Here is a 19,496-nt window from a genome sequence, read left to right as displayed (position 1 = left end):
AAATCAATGAGCAGAGAACAGTTCATACTCCAAGACATAGTAAATGATTAGGGACATTAGACATCTCTGACCTCAGGATATGGTGTGAATGGGTATGTTTCTTTGCTGAAAGGCCTTTTAACTGCCTCTCAAATGTTTAACGAAAGTCTGATGTAGCAATGACCCCTGGGTCTAACGCAATGTTTTCATGTACTCTTGCTGGCATGCAGCTTCATGTGAGTGAATGACCTGTGGAATGAATGAGGTCAAGCTAGGATGTGCTTTAGCCATGGGCAATCCTGATTGGCATAAAGTTACCTTTTTTCACATATATATCGGTTATAAGGATGAGATTCTCCTACTATTTTCAATGATTTTCTCTGGTTCGTGTCACATTAAACAATATTGAAGTAAGGCAGTACCCATGCAGAAATCAACGGCAAATAGAGGGCAGTGAGAGAGGACAACTTACTCTCTCACCTACTTTTCGTATACGGAGAGGACAAGCTACTCTCTCACCTATTTTTCATAAAAGGAAAATTATTAAATATTTCGTTACAACCTGATGCACCTTGGGTGAGACTCTAGGAAGTTTACAGACTGAGCAGACATTGATGGAGCCTGGTAGGGCGCTAAAAGCATGAGGTATTTTTATGGTACTTAGCTCATAGAAACACCATGTTGGGAGTTGAAACCAATCGGCAGCAAGTCCATCCCTCAGTAAACCTTGCCAGACAGGCCCGCAGCTGTACAGGGCAGGTCTCCAGCAGAACAATGACACGATACCTGCTGTGGCGCCAGCCGAAGCCTGGACGGAGGTTAAGGTCTGAAGGAACGCATCTAGACAGTGGAGTTGTAAACTGGGCATTGTGTGCAGAGCCACGTCTAATAAAGATTCACCTGTTTTTGTGTTCGCCAATACTGCAAATGGGCCTGTGAACCACTTCCATTGGCCACCTCAGCTGTATAAGAAAAATCCACCGCCTGAGAAACGTTTGGAGATAGAATCCTTATTACACCTCATAGCTAGGATTAACGAGCTCCAAGGCACAGGCGATTTATATAAAAATCTTTAAGACTGTATCTATTCACTTGCTGCCATGGGAAGTGACAACTTTCGAGAAAATTATCTTCTCCTCTGCGAAAACTTAAAGCCAGAGACACAGGTTTCTTAACTCTTGCCATGGTTCAACATGAGTTCGTGCTGTCATGCGGGAGGGAAGATTTAGCACCTCTAGAGCCCTGTGATTGGCTCAAGGCAGGGTGAAGGCGGTGTCGTTTGTGCACTCTGTGGGCAAAAGGAATTTTTTTCTAGAGAGGTGCGAAGCACTCGGGTGCGGGACTTTGCTCTGGATGCACTTCTAGTCGAGGCTCTGGCATCTGTGGTTGGTACTTGCGACCTGTCCTGAGTGACTTCACTTGTGAGTAGTTTAGACTGGGGAGCCTGTGGTGAAGTTCATACTGTACAGACAGTGTGAGTTCTTCAAACGTCTCGGAATGCTCGTTTGCCGAGGGCACACTTATTCGTTTTTGGTTTACCAGTCTTGACGTTTGGTATCCTTGTGCGCTCTGTCGTATAAGTGAGCCAAATTGGTCCTTGGTACGACCTGTGAACGGGTGTGTCACACACTGAAATCTACCGTGGTTTCAGGGTTCTGGTAGAGAGTAAACTGCGATCCGTGTGCCTGATTGCTGGACCGTGGGATTTTTGCATTTATTTCGTGGCCGCGATCGATTCACAGGTGCCGCCTCCACGTCTCACCTCCGCCGCACACATCACGCCAGATGCAAGTTCCATGGCCGCACGAAGCAAACAGGATAACGTACTGCCGCTCCGGCGTTGTCAAGGCGCACAGATCTCAATCGCCACTTGCTCTCAGCTGCACCTATGTAGAGAAACTACAGAAGATTTGCTCAATCAAAGTCTATTCGTCGTCAGATCAATTCAGATTGCGTTATCCACATTTTTAGTGGCAGAGTACTTGATTCACTTCTGCCACCCAGGATCCTCGTCCATTGTAATTATAAACCACCTGTTAGTTACTGTATATTGATAATTTTTACTTATGGACCGTCTGACAGAAACGGAATAAAACACAATTTTAGTGCCATACGCGTTTCGCCTTTATTTTCTGCAAGGCATCACCAGTGGCAGGTTGCGTGGACAATTTCTTACATATTACGCTCCAGTTGCATTTTTGGTGTTGTTCTTCTTATGAATGCCAATTTGTGTTTTTTTTTTTTTTGCCCACATTGCACAGCACTATGAACTGAACGCTTGTTTCAATGCAGGTCATCATTGCATTGAAACAAGCGTTCAGTTCATAGTGCTGTGGAATGTGGGCAAAAAAAAAAGCAAACTGGCATTCATAAGAAGAACAACAACACCAAGAATCAAAAATGCAACAGGAGCGTAATATGTAAGAAATTGTTCACGCAACCTGCCACTGATGATGCCTTGCAGAAAATAAAGGCGAAACGCGTATGGCACTAAAATTGTGTTTTATTCAGTTGCTGTCAGACGGTCCATAAGTAAAAATTATCAGTATACCGTAATATTACACGCAACTGAGGAAGGCAGGACAACAAAAATTGCAGACATCACCTGTTAGTTGTTTACGGTATTCAAAATGGTTCAAATGGCTCTGAGCACTATGGGACTTAACTGCTGAGGTCATAAGTCCCCTAGAACTTAGAACTACTTAAACCTAACTAAACTAAGGACATCACACACGCCCATGCCCGAGGCAGGATTCGAATCTGCGACCGTAGCAGTGGCGCGGTTCCAGACTGTAGCGCCTAGAACCGCTCGGTCACCCTGGCTGGCTACGGTATTCAATCAATAACTTATTTAGCGTAAATTATGTCTGTTTTTTTTGTTTTGGTAAAATAAATCTTGTTAGTACACTAACTTTTGCCTGCATTCTCAATCATTTAAACAGTCCCTACTAGGGTTATCTTTCACTATTATGTTCCACCTTTTTTATTTAAAGGAATATATTTGTCGGAAAGTTTGCACTTTCTCTTTGGCATTTTGGACAGGGCTAAAACGTTATAAGATACAGTATTTGGAAACTTGGTAATCAATTTAAAAAAGTAATATTTTACGTACAGTATAACAAATTTTTAACTTAGTGGGGAGTGAGGAGGAAGAGTCAGTGCAGGGGAAGCAATTAACAGCATTTCGTGCACTACTGACAACACAAACTTTGGCCCATCATCCGCTACGGCAGAAATGTCACACGGAAATAAGATTTTGCGACAGGGCCCTATAAGGACGCTCCGTGTTTTTAGATTTCCAAATAGCTTTTGATAATGTACCACACAAGCGGCTTGTAGTGAAATTGCGTGCTTATGGAATATGCTATATCCGTTATGTGACTGGATTCGTGATTTCCTGTCAGAGGGGTCACAGTTCGTAGTAATTAATGAAAAGTCATCGAGTAAAAAAGAAGTAATGTCTGGCGTTGGCTAAGGTAGTGTTACAGGGCCTCTGCTGTTCCTTATCTATGCAAACGATTTAGGAAACAATCTGAGTAGCCGTCATAGGTTGTTTGCAGATGATGCTGTCGTATATCGTCTATTAAACTCAGCATAAGATCAAAACAAATTGCAAAACGATTTAGAAGAAATATCGGAATAGTGCGAAAAGTGGAAGTTGACCTTAAATAACGAAAAGTGTGAGGTCATCCACATGAGTGCTAAAAGGAATACGTGAAACTTCGGTTACACGATAAATCAGTCCAATCTAAAGGCCGTAAATTCAACTAAATTCCTAGGGATTACAGTTACGAACAATTGAAATTGGAAAGAACACATGGAAAATGTTGTGGGGAAGACAAACCAAAGAATGCTTTTTATTGGCAGAACACGTAGAAAATGTAAAAGATCTCCTAAAGAGAATGCCTACACTACGCTTTTCTGTCCTCTTTTGGAGTAGTGCTGCGCGGTCTGGGATCCTTACCAGCTAGAACGAGAACGTGCAACGAAGAGCATTATCGCGAAATAGGGGAGAGAGTGTCGCGGACATGTTACAGGATTTGGGATGGACACCATTAAAATACAGGCGTTTTCGTTGCGGCGTAAAATAGCTCTGAGCACTATGGGACTTAACTGCTGAGGTCATCAGTTCCCTAGAACTTAGAACTACTTAAACCTAACTATCCTAAGGACATCACACACATCCATGCCCGAGGCAGGATTCGAACCTGCGACCGTAGCTGTCGCGCAGTTCCAGACTGTAGCGCCTAGAACCGCTCGGCCACCCCGGCCGGCGTTGCTGCGTAATCTTCTCACGAAATTTCGATCACCAGCTTTCTCCTCTGAAAGCGAAAATATTTTGTTGACGCCGATGTACATAGGGAGAAACGATCATAATAAAATACAGGAAATGAGAGCTCGCAAGGAAATATAAACGTGTTCGTTTTTTCCACGCGCTATTCGAGAGTGGAATAGTAGAGAATTGATTTGCAGAATATCCATGTAGAAGTAGACATTCAAATATTGCATTATTTGTAGCAGTAAATAGTAAATAAAACTGATTCAAGTGAGCAGAAAACCAGTGACATTTTGAACTACAATAGTGTGTATACCGCATGCCAATAAGTACAAAATAAAATAAATTCAATTGCCAATGACTCAATGAATAGAAAACCAAGCATTTTAAACTACAGTAGTGTATTTACCCCATGCCAGACTGTTCGATCGGAACTTTTGGGAGCAACGAGGAAAGGCACCATATCTATCGACTTTTACCGTGTAATTACCGGCTTTAGTAAAATATACTTACATCAATAGCAAGCTGTAGACAGCATTCTAATCAGCTGAATACAGTAACAGTCAAAACCACTGTCCGCACAGTTACAGACAGATTTTCGAGAATATGATTGTGAGAAACACGGTGTGCTGCGCGCTGAGTAGAGCAGGTTCTGTCGGTTTGACAATGCAAACATTGTTCGCAATCAAAAAGATGATAAACCGAGACATTTGAAGGTCCCGAAAGATGTACCGAGACATCGGGACTTGAAATTCAAAACCGGTACAATCCCGATTAATCGGGACACTTGGTAATCCTACCTAGGGATTACAGTTATGAACAACTTAAAATCGAACAATCAAATCGATAATATTATGCGGAAGGTAAACTAAAGACTGCGCTTTATTGACAGACTTAGAAGATGCGAAATGGCCTGTTAAAGACACCGCCTATACTATGCTTGTCCGTCCTCTTATGGAGTGAAGCTGCGCGGTATGGGATCCGCATGAGAAAGGATTGACAGAGGCCGCTCGTTTTACATTATCGCGGAATAGGGGAGTGTCACGGATATGACACGCGAGTAGAGGTGGCAATGAGTAAAACAAAGGCGTTTCTCATTACGACGAGATCTTTTGACATTTCGATCGCTAACTTTATCCTCCGAATGCGAAAATATTTTGTTGGGGCCAAGTGAACACAGAAAAAAATGATCATCGTAACAAAATAAGAAAAAACCAAAGCCCGCACGGGAAGACTTACGTGTTCGTTTTATCGGTCGATGTTCGAGAATGGAACAATAGAGAACCCATGAACCATCTGCCACGCACTTATAAAGTGTGAATTATACAATAGTCATGAACACTGCAGATGTGAAGCGTTGTTGTTTTGCTGTGTCAAACACTTTTAGGGGTGTCAAATGCTCCCTTCTCCTACGTCGTGAGTGAATGTAAGAACTTTTTACACGAAGAATTTTCGTGACTAGGAGGCCAAAGAGCGTGTCTGAAATGTTGTTGGTGCACTCAACACTCCTAACCAGAACTTTCAGCCCAAATAATAGTTCCGTAATCTGTACAGCCTGCCCTTCGTCGTCACCACACTCCGTAGTTACTCTACTTGCATCGTGTATAATAGCACACTCATTGGACACTTTCAAATTATGTTACAGTATAAATTCTTTGTCTAGAAATGTCTTCAGTTTTCGTTTGTGCCGTGTATGTGTTCTACACTGTTCACCAGTTTGATTACAATCGATTCACTACTTTTTTAGGCCTATTACTGTAGCCACTTTTCCAACATGTAACGGAACGCAAGTAGCATACTTTGGTTCATCATTAGGGAAAATTCAGACGGTCTACGAACGAGATTACTTACAAAACTCTCATGCAACACACCCTGAAATAATGCTCAGATGGGTGGGACCTATACCAAACTGAACTGACAGAGGATACTGAACGCATACAAAGGATGTCATCTCGAATGGCCAAATCTTTGATTGACTCAAGGGAGTGAGTCACGAGAATGAAACACGACTAGCAGACGTTCCAAATCAGACAACTATACAGCGAAATGCTACTTAACAAAATTTCAAGGAGCGTTATCAAACGAGTAATCTAGGTATATACAGCAGATCCCTACGTTTCTCTGCCGTAAGGATCGCAAAAACAATATTAGATTAATGAAGAGGCACATACAGAGCAGTGTAACTATTGTTACCGCGCGCCACACGGAAATGGAACAGGAGGTTCCCTAAACAGCGGCACAAGGGGAAATACCCTCTGTCCGGTACTTAACAGTGATTTCCGGATGTCGGTGTAAATGTAGCCGCAGGAAACGGTGATTTCACAATTTGGATTTACTACAACCAAAGACTAAGTTAAATCATTGAAGCTTAAGAGCACCCTGACAGACTGCCTGTGCTGATTGTTTTCGCGGAAATTCGCGTCCGCGGCAAGCGCTAGGCGACAGTCACGTGGTGGCGGAGAAGGTGGGTGGGAGGGGGTCACGTGACGCCTGCACTAAAGCAGATGCCGGCACACAGCTGACGACACACGCCGCGAGGCACAGTAAGCAGAGTGGTTGGTGTATGGAATAACACTACTGTCTGTGAGTATGCTACTCGATATTTCCGATTCTGAGAGTTACTCTTGTTTACAGCCCGCCGACCTTTATCAAAAGACAGCAGCACACTCTTTTGTGTCGTCTGAGTCTTTTTGCGACGTTGTGTCTGAATAAAATCCTTTCTGTTTTCGACCCAAGCTGTCGAATATGACAACCGTTCAAGTAAGGTGGCTTGAAAACTGACAGGATTTTGTTCAATAGTAATTTCTTTTTTGTGCTAGCTCCTTACTGAAGCATAACTAAGTGTAACAACATATATGTCTGCATGATCCACACCTTCTAGCTCAATAAAAATATACGCAAGTTTGTTTTTCTAGAAGGCAAGAACTGGAGAACGGGAAATTATCTATCAAACTTATCTTCCAATAATAATAAAAAAATACGCTTAAGCATTGTTGAAACTGGACACGAAGTGGTGACTCGGCGCCTTTCCTCTGTAACTACTTAATAATCGCGTGCGTTGTACCGTACGTAAAAACTAGTATTATAGGCCGTTCCCTTCAATTATGAAACTACTGCTTTTCAAATCTCTTGCTTACATTTTTTTTAAATAGCTACGTCTAGTTTGTTTATTTCGTGATCTTACTGTGTTCGTTGCCCAAGTTAATCCGGCAGAAGAGTTCTGTTCTGTGCTCTCACATTTATGGATCTGGTCGAAACCACGTAATGACAGCAAAAAACACGTCTGTGGCAAGGCCCTGCGCTGCTTCTCCATGGCGGCAGTGAGTCTGCCACAATTAAATCGGAATTAGTTGTAACTGCTGTTATGTCTTTTCGTGTGTATGGTCAGTTATTTGCAGTGTGAAAAAGGTTGTTGATGAAAAGTGTGATTTACTTGAGTATGTGTTTTGAAACAGTAGTTCGCAAGGAAGTAAGACCAATTCCCGCTCTATTGTGTCAGTCGCTTCGGAATGACGTTGCTGTTGTTGATACCCAAAAGAAATTGTGCACTTGGCCAAGCTCTACAGAAAACATAATTTATTCCTCACATGTGTGACACACAGTCATGTATGATCCAGGTAGGCAAGAAGATTTGTATTTTGCTGAATTGTATGGAAATTGTTATTGCGCCGGCCGGTGTGGCCGAGCGTTCTAGGCGTTTCAGTCTGGAACCGCGCGACCGCTACGGTCGCAGGTTCGAATCCTGCCTCGGGCATGGATGTGTGTGATGTCCTTAGGTTAGTTAGGTTTAAGTAGTTCTAAATTCTAGGGGACTGGTGACCTCAGATGTTCAGTCCCATAGTGCTCAGAGCCATTTGAACCAAGTTGTTATTGCGTTGAAGTACGGAAAACTGTAAGGGTCTTTTCAGACATGACGACGAGGGCACCTACGTACTTACCCTCGACGATTTGATTCAGATTAATAGGATATGTAGGATACGACAAGGACATTGAGATATGCAAACAGAAACACGCAACCCTCATCCATTATCGAGAAAATCGGGTTTAAAAATTTTAAGCGTACATATGTTATGTGTATCGTAACTGTTACTCAAGAATTTCGCAGCAGCTGGAGTAAGCGTTTAGGTTCGTAAGTGCGAGATCTCTTATCGAATCTCACTGCCGGTACATCTTGTTTTTTCATTCCCACGGAATTCTAACAACAGATTTATTACGTCTTGTAAATTATCAGTATTTAATGATTCATGTATTATTTTCATAATCTTTATCTTGATAAAGGAGATGACTTTTTCGTGAAGAGATGTGATATAAAAATCGGATGCATAAGAAATTTCAGTGAAAACAGTGCAGCAATTTCATTTACATTACTTTACCTATATTCGTGGAAACTATATGGATATGTAACCTGTGGATCACTGCACGAATCAGGACGATACGGATCGTAGGAACATGGAAATCAATAATTATTGCAACGTACAGCCGAATTTTTGTATGTGCACCGTTTTTCAATATGCTTTTTACAAAACAAACTTGGTTTATATTCATAAACGGTTCTCGGTCGTCACACAATTTCATCACGTACCACGCATATCTGCTGTTACAATTACGGGAAATGGAAGAAAAGCAAGTATACCGGAAGCGAGATTCGATCCAGAGACCTGGCTAATATGAAATGTGGCACTTACGCGCTCGGCTGCGGACTCTTCGATTACTACTGACCGTCATACTAAGTACAGAATCACACTTGAAATGTTCAAACGCGATTTTCTCGGAAACTATTGAGACTTGCGTCTCCCTGTTTACATGTGATGAAGACCTGGTCGTACCCTACGTATCACACAAATCGGAGAGGCGAAGTTCGTCCGGTGAGACCTGAAGCAAACCGCTTTAATTGAGCCTAATGCGTTATTTCAAATGAGAGGCGTCTGTAGCTCACTGTAGCAGTTGCTCCAACTCGCTGCTCGCTTTAGTCAAATGGGAGCATTCAGACTGGAGGCAGTGAGCAACTTGCTGCAGCCAGCCACAGACTTGCGCAGTTCCGGTACATACTACAAAGGCACTTAACGCCATTTCCACCATTGGCAAGACAAGGCGGCATAATTTTAGGGGCGGCAAAGGGCGGGAAAAATTAATTTCAAATGAAACAGCAAAGAAATTGAGTAAATGAGGAGAAAAATGGAAAAGAGGAGAAATTAAAACGCCGAATTGTTTTTGAAAGCATATGGAACAGTTCATAAGCTTTACTACCTTTTACGAAAGTACACACATTGCCTCTACCCACCTAAAAACGAACCCTGCTGATACTGGATACGAAACAAAAACTAACATGTCTGAGTGTCAGACTCGTAGCACGACATCATCGTAGAAACTGTGTGCCTTGTGCTTGGAAGCTGTTGTCTCAATTTACACCTTAGTGCATACTGCAATCTCTGTATTGCATATTGCTCTTTGTTGACGGTTGCATTTACACAAGTAACTTAGGGACTCATGAGCTCAGCAGTTAAGCCCCATAAGATTTCACACACACACAAGTAACGTGCGAAAGGACTTTTTCTGCTTTAAAGAGTAAAAGTCTCTGTGCTTTGTTAGGACAAGAACTCTTAGAAGCATTAGTGGTCTTGAACATTGAAAGAGGGAAAGGAAGTAGATGGATAGAAGACCGGGCGCTAAAGATTCAACAGGGACAACAGCAGATGTGAGTAGCTGCAGGAGCTTTTCCACTCATTGAATCTGTACGTTCTATAGCCTTGTAAACATACAGCCTTGTATCCTTGATCCATCTGTCGAGTGTAGACTCAGTTGTAGTGTTTATCAGTGGCTTGAGGACCGAGACTCTGACGCCAATAGCTTGTATGCAACGTAATTTGCAAGGACATTCAGCCCCTTCACCGAGTCGTACGATGTAATTTGGCGAGTTTGCCGTCGAAAAGGTCGTTACGCAAGCCAGTGCCGGAAATGTGCCTGGCTTAGACGTGGGAAACAGTGAGTGCCAAGAGGATTTAGGAACAGGCTGAAGTAATTATACGTTTCGCTTTTGTAATGCAGAATGAGAGCTGTAAACAGTTAAAGTTCATATAACAGTTAGAGAAGTTTTTACATTAGACTCCGATTATATGTGTTTAGCAGTAGGGCAGACGTAACCAGTGGTAGCTCAGCACTGACCAAGTACAGCATGGTTTAAGTGTCTCAACAGAATCGAATGGTTCAGATTTTCTCTCTTCACACTGTGTGACTGACTCAAAGCATCAGTATGCTTAGGCAGCACATGGGCTGACGTGTCATATACGTGGCGACCTGAGCTAAACGTAAACGTTCGGCACAAGCCAACGGCATTCCACCCATTCGATCCAGCAGATGAATAGCACACCAGTTACGTGGGCAGATTTGAACAACATTTTACTGCACACAGAAATTCAAGTGATGTAACTAGACGTGTATTTCTCTTGTCTTGTGCTGGTGCTTACGTGTAGGGACTGGTCCTAAAGTCTTTCCAAGATAAAGACACTTGTGGCAAGATATAAAGGACGGTTTAGATGAATATTTTCATAGAGAACCTCTCATGTTTCAGTGGCGCTTACAAGGAGCCGGACCAATCGTTTAAAGAACGGGTTGCTGCTTTGCGTGGCCTTACTCGTAGCTGTCGTTTCCAGAGTGAAAAGAAAGATTATGCTTCCTGAGAGGGTTTTCGTTCAGTCCTTTCAAATATAAGAAAATGCGTGTTTTTCTCACCAGATGCATTTCGCTTTGTTGAAGTAAAGCATCAGTGGTCCATAAATACATTTACAATCTGATTTGTTTTTAAGATCGAAAAACAGTTCATTAACAACTGGTTGGTTTTTCCTTACAGTGATTTCTCGCCTACATCAGGAAATGCCGTCTACTAGCACTTCTTTGGTTTCTTTCTTCGTTAGTCACTGACACTTGATGTCTTACAATTAGGGTTGGGATAAATTTAAGGAAAACATATGGAAGAAGGACCCTCCCAAGGCGGGAGGTCATCAAACTGGCTTAACTTGACTATGGTGTACTATGTGGGTCTTGCTCATGGTTAAATCCTTGACCAAAAAATTGACCAGCCCCAGAATCTTAACAATAGAACACGAACCAATAAAGTTGGGGTTGAACTTGCTTGGAATTCTTGTGTGATGGTCTGGATAGATCTCTGCCTATTACACATTACGACCCTCTTCAACTATCGGCGATCTCTGTCAGTCAAAAGACGAGGACAGTCCGTATGCTTTTGTGGTGTAGATGTCCCTTCACGTTCCCACTTCACTATCACATCGGAAACAGTGGACCTTGGGATGTTTAGGATTGTGGAAATTTCGCGTACAGACATGGGACACAAGTGACACACAATCAGCTGACCAGGTTTGAAGTCAGTGAGTTCCGTGTAGCGCCCCACTCTGCTCTCTTATGATATCTAATGACTACTGAGGTCGCTGCTATGGAGTACCTGGCAGCAGGTGGCAGCGCAATGCACCTAATATGAACAAGGTATGTTTTTGGGGATGTCCGTATACTATTGATCACATAGTGTATCTTTGCTAAGTTCTTGTACAGACCAGCCACCAACGAACTGCAGAAGTAACGAAAGGTGGAGGGGACTAATTCAAGAGGCAAGAAAGTCCTGAATTGCATGGGTTCACCCACTTGTTTACACAATATACCATTTCTCAAAGAAAACCTCAGCATCTGCTTTTCAGACAACAATCGCTCCTAATCATTCTCATCAACATATCCTGGACCTGCTTAATTTTGAGGTCAGCAGATAATTGGAGCACTTTGTTCAGAACAGTGCAAGCAAGATCAACAGAGCCATGGGCTCTATCTCCGTCAGTGGTATCTTCCTGCTCAAACATGCGGCTGAATGCCTCAGCTAACTGATTTTCAGAGCATTGAACGTGGCGTACCTTAAAATGAAGCGCCGAAATCCGGACCGCCCACATCACGATTCTAATGGTTTTTCTGGGCCTGGCCAGGACCCAACTTAACGTTTGATTATCGGTCCCCAAATCGAACTCCCTATGTTCCAGATAGAATTGGAATTTGTCTAGGGCTAACAGAATGGCTAGCGCCTCACACTCATACACAGAATGATCAACCTTGGCGCTGAGCAGTCTTCTTGACGCAAAATCTAAAGAGCGTCTTTGACCTTGAACCTGCTGGAGGAGAACTGCAGCAATCCCTGCATTGGACACATCGTTTGCGCAACAAATCTCTTGCCGATGTCAGGCACAGCCAACAGTGTGTGGTTCATGATGGCGGTTTTAATAGCTTCAAAGACACACCATTGGCTTTCACCCCAATCAAAATGGTTCAAATGGTTCAAATGGCTCTGAGCACTATGGGACTTAACATCTATGGTCATCAGTCCCCTAGAACTTAGAACTACTTAAACCTAACTAACCTAAGGACAACACACAACACCCAGCCATCACGAGGCAGAGAAAATCCCTGACCCCGCCGGGAATCGAACCCGGGAACCCGGGCGTGGGAAGCGAGAACGCTACCGCACGACCACGAGATGCGGGCCCAATCAAAATGTTCTCACTTCCTGGACAGATTATTAAGAGGGGCAGCAAGTTGAGCAAAACTGGAAACGAATCTGCAGAAAAGTTGGCCATTCCAATAAACCTAGCTGCCTCTTTCCTAGTTCTACGTTGGGAGAACTTTTTCAACTCTTTCGTTCGCTCTTTATCGATATTAATGCCATCCTCAGAGACCAGATGACCCAAAAATGAAACCTGACGCCTGGCACCGACAATACCTGTCTAAGATGGGAAAGGTGTTCCTCAAATGAACCACTGTGAATGATCACATCATCCAGATAGTTAAATACACAGGAAAACTTTAAATCCCTGAAGATATGGTCCAACAAACGACAGAAAACAACAGAACAGCTCCTATGGCCAACCCAAACAGTACCCTATTCAACTGTTAGATATTCCAGTCAGTGCAAAAGGCCATGACGTGCTTAGATTTTTTGGTAAGAGGGATTTGATAATAGGATTGATTCAGGTCAAGCACAGTGAACCACTTACCCCCAAAGAACCATATAAAACAGTTGTGAAGATTGGGCAAGGGGACTGACTATAAAAGAGACTTTTTATTGAGCAGCCGATGATCCATGTCTGGCATATAGTCCTGACCCTGAGCCTTGGGGACAAGAAGAACGGGTGAGGCGTAAGGAGAAGCAGAAGGCCTGATCACGCTATCCTGCAACATCCTGGCCAGCTTATGCCTCAAGTTTTCATTTTAGGGGGGGGGGGGGGGGCGAAAGTCGACAAGGAGATTGCCGAACAGGAGTATCATCAGATGTATATCATACTGGATCACATTAGTCACTACTTGCTTATTAGACGAAACATCAGGAAACTCCCCTGACAGACTCAACAAATGTGTGGCCTGCTCCAATTGAAGATGAGCCACATCAAATTCTCCGATCTCCCAACGTACAAAATTATTCAAACTCGAATGGCAACAAGAGCAGAGGGCTTATACTTCTAAGTGTGTACTGTGTTTTGTAGCGTTGTCAACATTGTTTATCTTTGACCTATACAATTGTGTAGTTAATTATATGTGTGTTATTTTGTTTAATTATTTTGCTGTGTATTTATATACTGTGTGAGAGTAATAGAGGAATAGTGATGTAAGTGCATAGCAGTGTGATGGAGAGTGAGTTATGTAGAGCGAGTTGGATGAAAAGGTGAGGAACAAGTAGTGAAATGAAACTGAGGGGTTGGGGGGGGGGGGGGGGGCAGGTGGTTTGGAGATGGTGATGAATGGAAGAGGCTCTTTTCTTTTACATGCGATTTTTTTCCAATTACTTTATATAGTGTTTGGTTTTGAACATTATTTGATCGTTGACAACTGTTTAGTTTGTGTTAATCCTTTGCATATGTGCAAATTTTACTGAAAAGGGGGGAGGTGTCCGTCTTTATTGATCCTTATTATGTTCACATATTTTTCAATATTGCTTGGTCTTTGGTATTTCTGTTTTAGATAATCTGCAAATGTTGAATGGTTTGTACCGTATTTCAATGCTCTGATGTGTTCTTTACATGTTGTGTCAAATATCCTACGAGCCATTCCAATGTATATTTTTTCACAATCTCAGCAACTGAGCTGATATATACCATGTTTTTGGTATCTGTCTTGTTTTGATTTCAGTTTTATTATTTGCTTTTGTATTGAGCTGTTTGTTTTATAAGCTTTTTTGAATATGTTACCTATTTCATGATTGAATTTGTTATGATAGGTCACTGTATGCCATTTTGTGGTAGTGCATGTTGTATGTGCTGGTGTAGTTTGACTAGTTTTCTCATTATTTGTGTCTTTATTTTCCTGTTTGTCTACCATTGTTTCCTGGTGTTTGTGTGCTCTTACCTATGCAGATATTGCCATAAGAGCTATGTTAATTGCTGTGCTCCGGCTGCAGGGCTACATATGCACCTTTTTCGTTTTAATAAACCTGCATTACATGATTGCTTATTAATTATTCAAATGTTTGAGCAGATCAAACAGAACAGGTACTTAACTACAAGGAAACTGAACTTATTCACACATATTTTAAATGTGTGGATGTTCATAAACAGAATGGTAAATAGCCAGGCTCTGAGGGCTCAGGCTATGCCCCAGAACAAGGGCAAACTGTCTTATGCCTGCAAGTGTTCTCAAGTCAAATATTGCTCTCAGTGTTTCATGGCACAAAGCCAGTTTGGCTATTACAAATGCATCAGCTGCTTATTTTGTCAGAAGCTTCATCACAAAGTAGAAGTTTGTTTAGAGAAATTACGTTGCACCATTAAGTGCTCCACCTGTTTAAGATGATATAGATGTTTCAGTGAATAGTTTTGATTCCAATACTAACGATTTCAAAATGCAATGTGTGCTGTTCTATCACACGACACGTCTATTACTAATCATTCTGAAAATAATGTATACACTTGTCTCTCACATGTTTAGTATGACTGTAACGATTATGAATTTGAAAATAATGTGTATGAGATTCTTTCAGATAATGACAAAACTCTGGTCGTAAATCTCGCAATCAAGGGTCAAATGGTTAAATTTCACAAAGACACTGGTTCATCTAAATCTCTTATCAATAGTGACACTTACGCTTTAATTGGATCTCCAAGGTTATTCAAGTTACACAGAACTCTGAAAAGGTACAGTAAGTGGACAGTGAGCATCGGAAGACATTGTCAAGTGCATGCCAAGCATAATGAAACTCAAGTGCAAATTACAGTTTTAACGCCACAATCCTGCAAAACAGCCCATATCTTGGGTCGAGATCTCTTTTAACATCTGTATTCCAGGACTCATAATTAAGTTGCCAACATCTAGGTCACAGATGTGAACAGGATTGGTGCATCGCCCCCTTTATCCCTGCCTGGACCAGAACTATTGGAACCATGGAGTCAGCATCACCTCTGTTCCATTGGACCTCTTCTGAAAATGCATTGGCTTGTGCTGCTGGATGCCTACTCAGACTAATGTGGTACAACATAAGTTCCACACAATCTGGGCACTTCATCAGATTTTCATGGTGGAAGATGTTCCTCACGCCATTGTGATGGACTGAGGTGCCCTTTTTGTGCCACAATGGCTGGTTGCCCTTTTTGTGACTCACGGTTATTTTTCCATCTGTGCAACAATTGTACAGCACCTCCAAAGCACGACCGACAGGGTCACTGGCGAATTCATCTGAAAGTTCATGAATCAAATGTAGATCATAGCACCTGAGCATCCTTGAAAAGATGGTCGTCTCTCGTTTCTACTTACAGAAGCGCCACAAGTGTGGATGAGTCGCTGATGAAAAGTTTGCACCAGCGCCAGACGCAGAACCTACCATCCTGGGCGGTACCCTGCCACTGGGACACTGTGTGCGTTATCAGCTCCTGTCATGGGAAATGGCAGCTCACTGCTGCAGCCACAGTCTCCAAGTTGGTTTCTTAGTTGGGACAGGAAAGAGACATGCACTAAACCCATGTCACCAAACCTGACTGTGCCTGGAAGTGGTCCTGCCTTAGATAGCTTAGAGCACTTTTTCAGTTGCGTGTACCGACGACGCAACTTCTCACATGGGTGAAGGGGGAGTTTCAATGTAGCAGCGGCCTACGGTCACTGATGCTGTCCATCATCAGCGACGCCTAGATGTAGATAGCCACAGTACGAGCACACAGCCCAGGACACAGCGGGACCTTGTCTACAATCCATGATAATGGCCAACAAAGAAGAGCCTTCAAATCCCCCTTCCTTGGGGGGTGTGGGGAATGGTGTTGGATCCTCCAGCTAGCCCTCTCAGATACATCACCTCTCACATCACTGTGTACTGGTTTCCTTGCTTTGCAGGCAAGCCAGTCAGCAGGGCAAGTCTTGGCAGCTGCTCAACAGAGATCGCCGTCGGTGAAGGCACTATTTTGCCACACCTCACAGGGACACAGACCAGGGATGAAGATGGCATCTGACTAGGAGAGCCAAAGGGCAACGAGCTAATTATTCCCAGCAGCAACAGACAATCACACGGTTCCCATGCAGCCATCTGGGTGGTGTTATAATCTGCAGACGGAGGGCTGCAGACAGTCGCAGTCGAATTCTGGAGTTATATCCTATGGTTAACAGTTGCGTTCCAAAGTCGTCAGTCGCAGTTACATAGAGACACTATACTGGATGACAGTCGCAGTTATATACAGACTGCTGTACTGGAATATACCAGATGAATAAACAAATTTATTATTAGAACCACTATGGTCACAGACAGTGCTGCATTGCCATTAACAACCTAATTATGGAGGACATTACTATGGGTGATAACTTGTTAAGACTAAGAGTCTACTGTATGGAATGTTTGTGCACCAGATTTCAGGTCAAGATATTTCGGAGTTGTTATAAATAAGATATACCTTAATTGAGCTAATTTGTTTATGTAGTAGCTTCAGAATGCTACAATGCCACAGTTGATAGTGATGTACCTCAACTGAAGTAGAAAGCACTTCACAACATCAGAGGTGTTATCAAAAAGTAACGGGATTTTTTTAATTTAGCGGGTTTATCATTCGATTTTCAATTTTTTTGTTCTCTTGTTGATACACATGGTCCTAAATGGAAATGCCTTATGGCTGGGGCCTCCCATCGGGTAAACCATTCGCCTGGCGCAAGTATTTCGAGTTGACGCCACTTCGGCGACTTGCGTGTCGACGGCGATGAAATGATGATTAGGACAACACAACACCCCGTCCCTGAGCGGAGAAAATCTCCGACCCAGCCGGAAATCGATCCCGGGCCGTTAGGTATGACATTCCATCGCGCTGACTACTCAGCTACCAGGGGCGGACCACATGGTCCTGATTTACGTTTACATTTTCAGCTGCTTTGAATATTTTGTTTCTTATTAACTGACGAAAATGTATGTTTCCGTGTGCTCGACGCAATTTTACTTTCGAAAAAATGGATCAAAGAATCTGCATTAAATTTTGCTTAAAAAATAATGTGCAGCACCAAATTCGAAATCTTAAATATGGCTTTTGGTGAATCAACTATAGATAAGACAGGAGTGTACGAGTGGTATAAATGTTTCAAAGAGGATCGAGAAAACGTTGTAGACGCCGACAGCTCAAAAAGTGGATTTGAGCACTATAGGACTTAACATCTGAGGTCATCAGTCTCCTAGAACTTAAAACTACTTAAACCTAACTAACCTAAGGACATCACAGACATCCATGCCCGAGGCAGGATTCGAACCTGCGACCGTAGCGTTCTAGACTAACGCCTAGAACCGCTCGGGCACCTCGGCCGGTACGCAAACAGCCCTGGACGTCCTAGCACATCAATTACTGATGACAATGTGGAAGAAGTAAAGAAAATGGTTGTGGAAAATCGCCGAATCACCGCCAGAGAGGTTCCTGAGGATGTCGGCATATCCCTTGGCTCACGACAAGTAATTTCTTTTTTTATTTTTTGGGCATGAAATGTGTAGCAGCAAAGTTACCAGTTAGTATCCTTTCAGTTTATGCTTATATACTCTTACGTAGCTCCATATTTAGCAGTCATATAAAGACACTAGCTCGATGAAATATATGTACCTAGAGATTGGAAAGTTACACATGTAACTCTGGTACTCAAGAAAAGAAATACATCGATTTGCAGCAAGATTTCAGAGCATACACTGTTTTCAAATCTTATGAATTACCTCGAGGAAAACTATCTATTGACACATAGTTAGCAAAGATTCAAGAAATATTGTTCTTGTAAAAGACAATTAGCTCTTCATTCACATGAAGTAATGAGTGCTGTGGAAAGGGGATCTCAGATTGATTACCTATTTTATTCTGTGTTTCCAGAAGACTTTTGACACCATTTCACACAAAGGACTTCTACTGAAATTGCATACCTATTGAGTTCATTTCGTGGTTTGCCAGAAAAGTCACAATTAACGGTAATCGACGGAAAGTTAAAACAGAAGTGGTATCTGGCGTTCCCCAAGGAAGTTTTATAGGCCTTCTGCTGTTCTTAATGTTTATAAACGATTAAAGAGATAATCTGAGCAGCCTTCTTATACTGTTTGCAGACGATACTGTCATTTACCGTCTACTAAAGTTAACAGAAGATCGGAACCAATTGCAAAATGATTTAGACAAAAGATCTGTATGGTTGGAAAAGTGCTAGTTGCCTCTAAATAAGAAAAAGTGTGAGTACATCGAAAGGAGTACTAAAAGGAATTCGTTAAATTTCGGTTACACGATAAATCACACAAATCTAAAGGCTGTGAAATAAACTAAATATCTAGGGGTAAGGAGGCCAGATTTCTCGGTCGTCCAACTGGGAGATTCCCGATTTCTTGCTTGAGATACCAGGACACAATGAAAGAAACGAATCTCAAATTTTAACAAAAACACGTTTATTAAGAACAAAAACGCAATACAAACAAAATGTATACATATGTATACAGGAACGTATATGTCCACCAGGTATATCAGTTTTAGGAACAAAAAGAATAACACAACATAATCTCATATTTGACCACTTAACTACAATATCGCCGAAATTAACCTGAAGTTTAATTCCTTTTCTTTGTACTTTGCATTTGACTTGGCCATTTTTAATACCGCCTCAATGTTTAATAAATAATCGTGTATTTCAGAACAATCAAAATCATAATTTTCCACGCATAGTAGAATACTTTCACAGTGTCGATTGCAAGTTTATTCCTCTCATCTGTCCTCTGTATTTCCAT

This window comes from Schistocerca piceifrons, chromosome 3 (assembly GCF_021461385.2).
Source record: "Schistocerca piceifrons isolate TAMUIC-IGC-003096 chromosome 3, iqSchPice1.1, whole genome shotgun sequence".
Lineage (NCBI taxonomy): Eukaryota > Metazoa > Arthropoda > Insecta > Orthoptera > Acrididae > Schistocerca > Schistocerca piceifrons.
The sequence above is the reverse complement of the archived record's forward strand: the minus strand, read 5'-3'. Positions refer to the sequence as shown.